Below are 12,903 nucleotides of genomic sequence, written 5' to 3' on the forward strand. Positions count from 1 at the left end.
AAATTAGAAATACTTCTTCAAGCAAGGTGTATGTGTGTGTTTAATGACATGTCCATGCACATGTGTATGTATATGCATGTGCACGTGTGGGTGACCTGTGTGTGCCTGTGTGTTTATCTAAAGCTTTAATTTTATCTTATCACAAAACTATGCACTGTTCCTTTACATGCTTGTTTCATTTAGTAAAGACTTGACTCAGTCGCTATGGTGGACTTTGACCTGAGGTAGCAGGATTCCTTTTCCTGTAGGTGGTTTTTGGACAAGTCTGGTCACAGATAGGTGCTTCCTAACCGAATCTCCTTAGTGATCCATCTAAGAAGGCTGCATTGGGAGACTTAGAAACATGGAGGGTGAATACATAGAACTCATAGAACTTATAGAACTTATAGAATGTATAGAAGTCACAAAGTCAGTGAGGACAAAGACAGTCCTCCCCTCTTGAGCTTTACTGTGTGCAGTGTCCCCATTTGGCAGGTGTCTTAGTGGATAGGCAGCGGAGGTGGTCTCTAGGTCAGGGTTTATGCTGCACCTCATTCCCACTTCTCATTAGCAGGTGGCGGATTACATCTTCATCATTTAACTTTGGTTTGCTGGAAAGGGATTCATACACCAAAACCACAAATATTTGAAGGTGCAGTGGTTAGTGTCTGGAGCTAGACAGCCTGGGTTCAAATCTTAACTGTACCTCTTGGCGCCCGTGGCCTCGGGCTACTTACTTAACCACTCTGTGCCCTGGTTTCCCCATCTGTAAAGTGGAGAATTCAGAACCTACCTCATCAGGTTGTTCTGAGAATTAAATGAGATGTGTCAAGTGCTTAGCAGGGAATGAGGTACCTACTAAATCCTAGGTATTTGTCATATGTTTCTTTTCATTTAATTTTAGAAACAAAAAGTAAGAAAGCAATAACATCCATATAAAAGATGGTATCTGAAAAAAGCAAAATGGCCTGAACCAATTGGCGAAGAGACGAGATTAGAGTCTCAATTCATAAAGGTTGTACCCTCGATGGGGTAAATCACACAACCCAACACTAAGGAGGAGCCCCTCGATGCCTGAAGACTAGAACAAAGTAGCCCCACTTGGCCTCTTGGCAAGTGGTGTGTGGAGCCTACTATTCATAGGTGCCCCAAACTGAACTTTAGTTTTAGAATCACAGTACCCCAAGGAGAGGAAACGTAGTCTGCCCAATTGGCGGCGGTCATGGGAGATGTGGGATGCTGTGTCCTACTCTGAGCAACAAGATTCATGAAGAAAAAGAAAGATTGGAAAGAAGCCCAGGGAAGCTGTGTGGAAAGGCTGGAGGTCCAGAGAGGTGAACAGGGTACAGAAGGCCAGACAGGCAGATATCGCCTCCAAGCAGGTGTTGGGCACATGTCACCCATGCAGAGAGGTGAAGGCTGCAGGACCACCTCGTTGAGCAGGTCACATTCTCAAGCCCTCTCCCTGGTGTTTGAAATGCATACAGGTCCCTCTCACTTGTGTGAGGGTTCAGGGAGATGTTGAGGATCACAGTGGGGACTATTTATAGCAATTTATGTGGGGAAAACTCATCCTCATTTCCCTTTCGATGCTAAGGCTATAAAACATGAAGTGGGAGGACAAGATAGAAAGGTAGGAAGATGAGAAAATAATTAGATTGTTAAATGGAGAGTGTACCTAATTGAGGAACTAGAGCTACAGGGATTAAATTCTTAACCATCCAGGGGACAAAATGGAAGAAAATTACATCTTTTCAAAAAAAAGAAAAATCTTTTTGATATCCTAGGGAAAGAGGAGATTATTATACTGAAGAGCTCTTTGGCCCAATTTAAGTTGACCTCCCCTTCCTCTTTTAAGTATTTTTGTGACTAAATGTGAGGGCTTATTACAGAAGACTGTGCTGGGCTTCAGAGATGGACAAGGGACAGCTCTCACTCTCAGGATCTTTTAAGTGGCAAACATGAGGATTGGAATTGCAAAACATTATCTGAATTAAATGACTACTGCCAGAGTTAGGAACAAATCGGTGTTAGAAGAGACTGGGTGCAGGCTGCCCTCTGCTTGAGAGGACAGAAGGTTCCCCTAGAGGAGAAATTTTTAAAAAATAGTACTTTTTAAATTGATTATAAAAATTGTATATGTTTATAGTGTCGAGAATGAAATTTTAATATATGCTTCCATGTGGAATGGCTAAATCAAGCTAAATGACATGCATTATCTCACATACTTAAGACCCTTCTCTCACATCCTGTACAAAAAATGGACCACAAATGAATGAAAAAAATATAAATATAAGATCTGAAACTATAAAACTATTAGATAAAAACAGGAGAAAATCTGTGGGCCATTGGTCTGGGCAATTATTTTTATTTAGATATGACCCCAAAAGCACAAAAGCAAAAGTAGACAGAGTTACATCAAACTAAACAGCTTCTGTAGAGCCGAAGAAACAGCTCACAGAGCAAAGAAACAACCTACAGAATGGAAAAAAAAAATATTTCCAAACTGTACACCTGTGAAGTGAGTCCCTATGTAGGTCGCTTGAATAAGTGAGTAGTACAAATGCCCACAGCTTTCTGGCAGACAGAGAGCCCGTTCGACTCAGAATATAGCCAAGGCAGCACCAGACACCCTGGGAGAAGGAGGCAGTAAATAGAGCAGGCTTCTTCCTTACCAGTCACATTTCAAATTAAACTGATCAACCTTGGTAAGTGTGTTGGTATTACAGGGCTATTCAGAGAGTTGCTCTTGTAAAGACTAATACCAACTGATTAAGCCAAAGGAATTTTCCAAAGCTGCATTTTTGCCCTTATATTACACTGCACATTGAGTTACTTTTTAAAACTTGGCTTAAGTAGCAAAATTTTGAATGATTCTATCCCCTAAACCAGGATATTGTTTGGGCAAAGGGCTTTGACATCTTCAATATTTGAAAATACGGTGTGTGTATGTGTGTGTGTTTTCAAAGGCTGACGTTATTAAGAATCTGGCCCAGGAGAGATGGTTAGTGAATGTTTTAATTCTAAGTGAAAGAGTTCCCGATGCTCAGGCTACTTGCATTTGTATTCTCCTTGAAAAGTAGAAGCCCCCAGAAGCTTGTCTTAGAACTGCACTGTTCAGAATGGCAGCCATATGTGGCCGTGGAACACTTGACATCTGGCTAATCCAAACTGAGATGTGTTGACAATATACAATATATACTGAATTTTAAAGATTTTCGTCTTTTAAAAATGAGTATCTTATGAATAGATATTTACATTAGTCATTTATTGAAATGACACTACTTTGACTATATTGGGTAAAATAAAATGTTATTCAACTCAGTTTCACTGCAGAGATCATAAGTCACAGGTCTTGGGGATGGGGTCCAGGCATCAGTATGTTTTAAATCTTCCCAGGGGATTCTAGTATGCAGTCAGAGTTGAAAGCCACAGGTATTGGGGGAATGTATCTGTATAGGATCCTGGAATCCTCTGATAGGGACTTGAGTCTTGATTTGCATAATTGTCCATAGCCATGAAGATTCGATGAATGTGAAAGGACCTGTCAACTACAGTATTGAACAAATACAGCCATTATGTCCTGGCAGTTGTGGACTTTTATACAGACTAGATCTGTGCAAGCTCATGTACAGGAAGGACCTCCTACCCCAACAAAGCCAGGGAAGGAAGGGCAGTGTCCTCCAAACCCTTGTACCTGCCTCTCTTTATCATCAGTAAGTGGGTGGTCCCTTCCCCCTCTCCTTCTCTCCATTAATCTTGGTGATAAAGAAGAGAAAGATGAGTCGGGGGGGGGACCCTCTTGATTTCCTCCCCCCAGTCTATTCCCAAACTTTTAACCTAAGGCTTACATTCTGTCATCCTCTTTCTCAGGCCCTGTTCAATTTGAAGTTGTTACCTTAAACTTCTGCTCCCGCACAGCCCACTAAACTGATACCCCAGGACCACACCAGGAAAGGCAGCAAATGCCCTAGCCTGGGAGGAATCCGTGCATGTTTGACAGTGGCTTGATCTACTTAGGAAATCCATATGCTCAGGAAGTTTGTTCCCAGTACAAGAACCGTAGTGCTGTGGTGAGGAAGGGCAAGTTCTGCAGCAATGAAGTGGGGGGGGGCGGCGGGGGCAGAAGGTGAGATCAGCTCACGGAAGCTTGCAGCACTCTCTGCTCTTAATGGTATTCAGTTTCCTGTGGATAATGAGATGTAATCAACTAATTTGCAAATAAGCTCTTGGGGTGCTGCTACTCTGTAAAAGCTAGAAACTGTCCCCAAAGTCGGTTTTCTCTGGTTATAAAAATACCACATCAGCTTGCCTCCATTGGCAGAGTTTAAAATTAATGCTAGACTAAGCCATTTTTAATTATACTTCTTTTCATGTCTAATAATGTTCAAGGCAGAACAGTGCAAGAGTACCTTACAGTAAATAAATGCAACATCATTTGGGAAAATACAGATTAGTGCATTTGATACAAATGACTTTAAAAACTGATGGAAAGAATTTCTCCACCTGGACAGCTGTCACATAGATCCCACAATTATTCTTTTTTTGGGGAGGCAGGTAACCAGGGATTGAACTCAAGGGCACTCAACCACTGAGCCACATCCTCAGCCCTATTTTGTATTTTATTTAGAGACAGGGTCTCACTGAGTTGCTTAGCACTTTGCTTTTGCTGAGGCTGGCTTTGAACTCGCAATCCTCCTGCCTCAGCCACCCAAACTGCTGGGATTACAGCCTTCACAGTGATTCTTACTGGCCAGGCTGATGGGGCAAGGTTCTTGGCAGTGGAGGTTTTATCTCAGGTATCAGATTACAAGTCACTTCCAAAAGCTAGTGAGTGACCACTTTCCTCCTGCCCACCCACCTGAGCCTCCCTTCCATAGTTAACTCTTAATCAGAAGTTGGCAAGCAGAAATGTAATGTGCCCAAAGGAAACTGTGCCCAAGGAGCTCAGCAGGGGACCACAGGAGCAGCTTTTCCTAATCTCTGTGCCTCTCACATAAGCACAGTAGGTACTTTTCATTGTTCTGTGCGCAGCATTAGGTCTGGTATAAACATATGAGATTGAACTTGAAGAGAAATGCTCCTCAATCATAAAATGAGCCTCCTCCTAAGGTAAGATCTCTTTGTCACAAATGACATAGTTGAATGTATGTCAAACTTCTGGATTATATGGCAAACCCACAGCAGTCTCTCTCATATTGGTGTCAACTGAAAAAAAAAAAAAAACGAACAAAAAACTGTGAGCCCCGCACCATGGTGCATGCCTGTAATCCCAGCAGCTCAGGAAGCTGATAAAGGAAGATCACAAATTCAAAGCCAGCCTCAGTAACTTAGCAAGGCCCTAAGCAACTTAGTGAGACCCTATCTCTAAATAAGATATAAAAAAGGGCCAGGGATGTGGCTCAGTGGTAAAGCACTCCTGGGTTCATCCATGGTACCAAAAAACAAAGCAACTGCAATAGAAAAGTGCAGAAAAAGCCCAGGCTCTCTTGCTCTGAGAGCCCCTCCCCAGGCAGCCCGCCTCCTCTCCAGATGCACACCTCTTTTCTCTTTCTGTGTTCCAGCTCCCCTTTTTCCAGATGTGTCAGACCTTTTTCTAGCCTCTAGGCTTTTGTGCTTGCTCTAGTTCCTGCCCAGAGTGCTCTTTCCCCAGATTTCACCACAGCTGACTTGTGTCTTTTGGGTCTCCGTTGTGCTTCTCCGTCTCAGAGAAGCCTTGTGTTAGTGGTCTCTTGCAGTAACTGTCCATCACACCTCTGTGCATTTCCTTCATAGTCCTCAGTGCTGTAATGATTTCATTTATCTACTTATTATTTGCCTGCCTCCCCCCATTAGATTTAAGTTCCTTGACTATAGTGACCTTTTTTCATCCCCAATGCCCAGCACAGTGTAGGGCACATAAAAGACATACAACATTGTGTTGAGTATGTAAAGGAAAGCAGAAATACTAAGCTCCATACCAAGTCCTTTGCATTTTTTTTTCCTTTTTTGTAGGGGAACAGGATACCAGGGATTGAACTTGACCACTGAGCCACATCTCCAGCCTTATTTTGTATTTTTTTTTTTGATCTAGAGACAGGGTCTCACTGAGTTGCTTAGCACCTCACTTTTGCTGAGGCTGGCTTTGAATTTGCGATCCTCCTGCCTCAGCCTCCCAAGCCACTGGGATTACAGGTGTGCACTGCCACACCCAGCTCCATTGCATCTTTATATGTTCTCTGTTGCATGGGGAAACTACAGCCCAGGAGGTTTCAGGTATTTGCCCAGGGACAGAATTAAAGTGACAAAGAGCCAAGATTTGACCTCAGCTAGGCAAAAGTTTGTGCCAGAATCAAGTCTGAGGTTATGTTTCCAGCTTAAGGTTTTGCCTTTTTTCTTTATCTTCATAGATATATTGTAGGAAGTATTTTGTTTTATTTTCCCATGATATATTGTAGGAAGTATTTTGTTTTATTTTTCCCAAAAAAATTTCTTAGAATTTTTTTGTCTATGGCCTTTGAAATAGGTGTTTTCTCACTGTCTTCTGCAAAGAACTTGATGGTAACAAGGAAGTGTTCCAGTAGAAGCATATTTTGGAGAGAGGTGTAGAGCTCTAGTTGAGCATGAGGATTATAGATTTACTGAAACACAATAAAAATAATTATGGTAGCACTTAGATGGCAGAGGGCAACCATGATGGTGTGGTCCCAGCACCTCCTTCCTCCAGGTACAAGAACTTCAAGGTCCACGCAAGTGCTTGCAGCAGCAGCAGCTTATCAGTACTGATGAGATCTGGGCAGCTGACTTGGCTTTCAGTAAACTCAAGTTGGAAAGGAGATAAATCACTGTTTTTACAAATTATATACCAGAAACACACACACATACCACCAGAACGCCTATTAGGAATGTTAAGAGAATACAGTAGGGTACAAGTAAGAAAATGGTCATTAGTTTCCCTATAAATCATCTATAACCAATGAAAAATATACTAGATGTATGTGAGGAGTGGGGAATTATTATTCCATCGGTGTAAAATTTCAGTGATGCAAGATGAAAAATTCTAGTAATCTTCTATATAAAAAAAAGAAAGAAAAGAAAAAAATACTGCAATGTATGTTTAAAAACTTAAGAGCAACCCAGTTGCAGTGGTGCATGCCTGTAATCCCAGCAGCTCCGGAGGCTGAGGCAAGAGGATTGAGAGTTCAAAGCCAGCCTTAGCAATGGTGAAGTGCTAAGCAACTCAGTGAGACCCTGTCTCTAAATAAAATACAAAATAGGGCTGGGGATGTGGCTCAGTGGTTTAGTGCCCCTGAGTTCATTCCCCGGTATCCCCATCCAAAAAAAAATTAAGAGAGGGAAAAAATCCCCCAAATAGAACAATCATAGTAACAGTAAAAAATATATAGAGAATATCAGCCTCAAATGGTTTTAAGATATAAACTATATAGACGGCCAGGGAATAATCTGTAAAAGATGCATTCAGAATCTATTTGAAGAATACCATAGATTTTTCCATTTAAGGTAATTTATTTGATAGAGACCTGTTCCTCAGTGGGAAAGCACATGGGATAAAATTGTTCTTCCCATCATTGCTTTCAAAATCTAAAGCAGTTCTAGTTGTCTGTCAGCTGGCTCAGGATAAGTAAGGGGGAACTTTACTAAATGATTCCAAAGTTCTCTTTTAAGAATAAGGTACAAGAAAATGTTGATTCAGGGAGTTCATAACCCACTTGAATCAAAGTGTGGAATATGATATGTCAAGAAATTTGTAATGTTCTGAACAACCAACAATAAAAAATTTAAAAAAAACAAAAAACAATGGGATGAGAAATAGAGAGAGAGAGAGAGAGAGAGAGAGAGAGAGAGAGAGAGAGGGGGGGGGGGAAAAAAGGCATCAGAAGAAGTGTGTTCAATCAAAGCCTGATATATGCAAGTATGCAAATAGAATAGTCAAACCCACTAATTATAGAATTGATGTCATTGAAGCATTAATGTAGAGATATAAATAAAATACAAATTCAGTAACTTTAAGAAAAAAAAATGATGTGCAAGAAATGAAACTAAAACTGGTACAAAAAACCATACTTGAATATTTTAATAGCAATGATATTGACAATGATTTCTGGGAAATGACATACATTAGTTAGTTGCACATTGTACCACAAAATACCTGAATAAAACAATTTATAAAGAAAAAGGAAAAAAAAAAGAAAATGTTGATTCAAAGTGTGGAAGTATTTTTACCATCAAATATTAATAGTATAATAGAGCTAAAATAATTAAAACATTGTGACACTGGCATAAGAAAAGATATATTCACAGACCAGCATGGAAAAGTCCAAGAGAGACCCAACTGCACATAACAAGTCCATATGTGGTAAAGGGGCATTTCATATCCATAAGGAGAAGGTGGATCATGTCATAGATGATTCTGAGATGGCAGGCTAAACATTTTAAAAAAACAAATTTTATTGGAAAAGGTAATGACATTCTAAACAAGTTCAAGCTGATTCTAAAATGAGTTCAATCTGATTGAACTATTTAAAAGAAGCACAGGGGCTATAGCTCAGTGATAGAGCACTTGCCTTGCATGTGTGAAGAACTGGGTTCAATTAGTCATCAAATAGTCATCAGCACCACATAAAAATAAATAAATAAAGATATTGTACCAACTACAACTAAAAAAAATATTTTAAAAAAAGAAGCACAAAAGTTCTCTAAGATGATATAAATGAATATATAATTAGATAAAGGAAAACTAATCAGAACATTGAAGACAAAAATCATAAAGGAAAATAGATACATACAGATGATAAATTATGAGCCACACAAAAAACACTATAGAAAGAAAATCTATAAGCAATATTTGTCAATATCTGAATCCTAAAGAGGATTAATATCCTTCACACATAAATTACTCTTAAAAAAATCAATCACAAAATTTTAACATACCAGTAAGAGAATGAATAAATTAATTAAATAGGCAAGTCATAAAAGGCCAATAAATATAGAAAAGATATCTCCCCTCCCTAGTCATCAAAGTAATGCAAATAAATGAGAGACCATTTTTATTGATCAGATTAACAAAGTTAAGGGAAGTGTCTGTGTACAAAGCAGATAAAACTGGAGACTTGTTGGGTGTGTAAATTGTAGCTACTTTTATGAGAGCCGGTTGGTAATCCTCATCATAAGGCTATAAAATAAGCCCTGTTTGCCACTTGATCCAGAAGTACTACTTCTAAGGATTTATCCTAAGGAAATAAGCAGGAGTGTATTTGTGTCAAGATGTACTTGTGATAATGTTCGTTGCAGCAAGATATTTATCAAGAAAACTCCAAGTGCTGAGATGATAAGAGATCCTACGAAAGGTTTCAAACTGCCTTGGAGTAGATGAGCAGATGTGGATGATACCCGTCCACTTGGAACATGTCAAGCCAAGTCCTGGCTGAGGGTTGAAGGTAAATGGCAGTGATGTATTTGGTGGTTTCTTGTTTAGGTATTTTGCCTTTTTTCATTTTTATGGAAGTTCTTCAGGTTTGTATCTTGCCAGTTACTTTATTTTAAGGCCAAATCTGTCATTTACTGTTTTGTCATTGCACACCTGTGTGTAGTACTAATGGACATAGTCATGTGCTTCAAATTTCTGACTTCTGTTGGGCTGTGGATTATGACCATTCAAACAAAAAGTGTTAACTTTCCTCTTCCTACTTCTCTACCCAGATTTGCATTTCAGGAGAGCCACCAAATTGGAGAATGTTTTTTGTGGGCAATAGAGAGGCTTGTGTGTAGTGGGGTAGGCTTGTCCTAATTGTCCCCCAGAGATGTCCACCCCCTGATCCCCAGGAACTGTGACTATTTTACCTTACACATCAGAAGGGACTTTGCAGATGTAACTTTGGAAATGAGATTACCCTGGATGGGTCAGCCCATTATAATCACAAGGACCCTCATCAAGAGGAAGGCAAGAGGGTAAAAATCAGAATAGGAGCTGTGAAGAGGGAAGAAGTTTAAGAATTCAGGGTGAAGGAAAGGTCGAGAAGCACATTCTTCCCTACTGTCTCCAGAAAGAACCGTCCCTGATAGTGATGCCACCTTGCTTCTTGCCCCCTTGAGACTCATTTCACACTTCTGACCTCCAGAACTGTAAGATGATACATTTGTGTGGTTTTAAGTCTCAAAACTTGTAGTAATTTGTTTCAGCAGTAATAGAAAACTAATACATTTAGAGAAGGAGGAAAAATCAAATTTGAACTTGAGCCGTGTACCCATTAGTTGGTCCTGGCGAGCAGCTCAGAGACCTAGATTCTAGTCACAGCCTTAAGAAATGCCGTCTCTACCTCATTTCCATCATCCCTCCTTGCTCTAAAGATCTGTTCTTCCTCAAGCATATGTTTACCATCATTAGATGCATCATTGCTTTGACACTGATAAGTATGGGTGAGGCTGTGAGTAGATTTTAGTTTATTTGTCTTGGAAGCTGGCTACACTATTGTTAGCATTTTCCTTTGGTTGGGTGTGCTTAAGTGAGTGGTGTATTCTCATATAGAAGATTCTGGAATATTTCATTGAGTGCTACGGAGGCAAGTGAAGGCATATGCAGAGATTAGAAGACATCAGAACCACAATAGATAGTTGTCAAGGTGTACTGATACGGGGGTGTGTAGGTCTCAGTTTCCCATAGTGGTCCTAGATCTTTCTAGAAATATTTCCTAGAAGATTTTTCCTACTCAGACTCCTATCATTACAAATATCCAAACCATGACAGAGCTTACACATATAGAAAGAGAATTTTGAGGCTATAATAACACACCAAGGCTATACAGTGGAATGGCCCAGGTCTCTACAAGCCACTTGCCCAGAAGGGAATGTGGGCCTTATTCTATGTTTCTGTTTTAGAAATGGAAACATTAACAGTGAGAGTTGTCGCTTGATGCTAGCATTTGTGGCATGTTTAATAATTTAGTAAATGGACACATATGTGCTCTCTTCTGCACATAAGTACAAGAACCATGATCAATATTCATCATAAATTGAGTTTGAACAATTAATGAGATGTACATGTCGTTAAGTTAGTGTGTATGCCTATAAAAACTCAAATTTTAAAACGAGAATGAAATCAGTCTTATAACAACTGGGACAAATTGCTCTAGAATTTAGCAACACGAGATGCAGAGTTGTTTTACCAGGAAGTAACATGAAAGATACCTTTGTGTTTCTGAGCACATTTGAAGCACAGTGATTAAGAAACATGCAAAGGGGGGCACAGTCACAACTTGCTGTCCCAACATGTGGAAAGGCTGTGAAATTGGGCTTGGGTTTTGAAGTTAAAGTTGGGAATATGGAAAACCCCTAATTTATACAAAATCAAATCAGTCATCAAAAAGGATATCAAGGAGCATCAAGGTGAACAAGGCCTAGAGGGGGGAAAAGAGATCTGAGCTGGGTTCCTGATCCAGCTAGCTCTGACTCTAGCCTGCAGAGCAACCTTGAGCAAGTTACTTAACTTCTCTGATTCTGTTTCCTTGTCTCAGAAATGGGAAAATAATACTTGTTTGTCTGGTAATGATGAATGAAACATGCAGCCACTTGTTTTGTGCACACCTGACCTCAAGGGATACATAGTCTGGCTGAGAAGATTCCAGGGCCATCCTCAACTGACCATGATCCAAGACAGGGCCCATTAAATCCTGTTCTAGAATCCTCTTCCCTTGGCCCCACCTTGGCCAGGTGTGGAGAAGGAAATGCCACATTCAAGTAGCTGTGAAGGTGTAATGGTAGGGCTATAGAGTGGCTCCAATCCTTATGGAACAAGCTCACTCTCTCCTTTCCCGGCCCCTGTTGTATCAGTTCTCAAGGTTTTGCCTGTAGTCTTGCCTCCTCCTCCTCTTCACCCCTTGATCCCTTTGTTTTCTCTTGCTTATCTCCCCATCAACTGGAGGGTGGGTCCCAACCTCACCCAGGTCTAACATCCTGAGAAAGGAGAGCATGACTTGCTCATTCATGGCTTCCTCTTCTGCAGCATCTAGCAAGTTTGCACAGAAAAGGAGCTCAGTTGATATTTGGTGGATGAAAACATTGTATGTAGGTGCCATCTGCCAGATGCTGGAGATGTGCAGTTTTATGCTCTCTTTCTCCATGCCACGTGGAACAGCGTCCTGGGGCTTCCCAAGGAATAAGGACACTGAAAGAGACTGGAATTTTCTACATGCCTGTATGTGAGCCAGAGGAGACCAAAGAGGTACCCTTCACTCATCAGAGGACCCTTCTTACAAGGAAGGGAGTGCCAGGAAGTCATGTGCATGAGGCCCCTTATGTCACTGTCCCCAGGGAGGGGCCCTGGCTAGCTAGGGATAGGGTGAGAGGGAGACTTGTCACAGGGTATATTTGTCCTTTGTGAATTCTCAAGAAGATAAAGGGAATGAACATTTTTGAAAAAACTAAGCTTTCTAGAGGCCAGCTCACAATCCACTCCGAGGAGACTTGGTGGACTTTGGCGGAGCCATCTTGGAGTGGGTTTCCTTTGCGCAGACATGATGTGGGTAATGTCTCCTGTCTCCTGCTTTGGGCCAAGCTGGAAAGTTTGGTTTGGATTGGGAGGGTTGTTGGGCCTCCTCCCTCTACTGAACTGAAAGCCACCAGTCCTGGCCAACCTCCCAAGACCTCACCAGGCCTTCCCCACCTCAGCCTGGGCTGGTGCCGAGGACTCCATTCTGACCCATTCCTGACACTGCATTCCTGGCTGTTGAGAGACCGAGAAGAAGCACCATCCAGAGTCTCAGGTCACTATCCTCAGCCCCATCCAATTCTCAGTGAACTTGCTGGGTTCCTCCTGGGCACTCACAATGCCTTCCATCGGTGTTGAAGGTGGGGATGTGAACTCTGTGTTCCTTCTGAACCTGGACAGAGGACATCAACAGTTTTTCTGCTGTCAGGTTCCATTGCATG

The 12,903-nt window shown here is 41.1% G+C and overlaps 1 protein-coding gene across 2 annotated transcripts in view; it reads left to right on the top strand.

Annotated features, from left to right (window-relative positions):
• The window catches only part of Tgfa (transforming growth factor alpha), a 98,181-nt gene that overhangs the window by 45,440 nt on the left and 39,838 nt on the right, over window positions 1-12,903 (top strand). The window lies entirely within an intron of this gene.

This window comes from Marmota monax, unplaced genomic scaffold, assembly GCF_021218885.2.
Source record: "Marmota monax isolate L192 unplaced genomic scaffold, Marmota_monax_Labrador192_F-V1.1 WCK01_AAM20220418_F8-fsc00106, whole genome shotgun sequence".
Lineage (NCBI taxonomy): Eukaryota > Metazoa > Chordata > Mammalia > Rodentia > Sciuridae > Marmota > Marmota monax.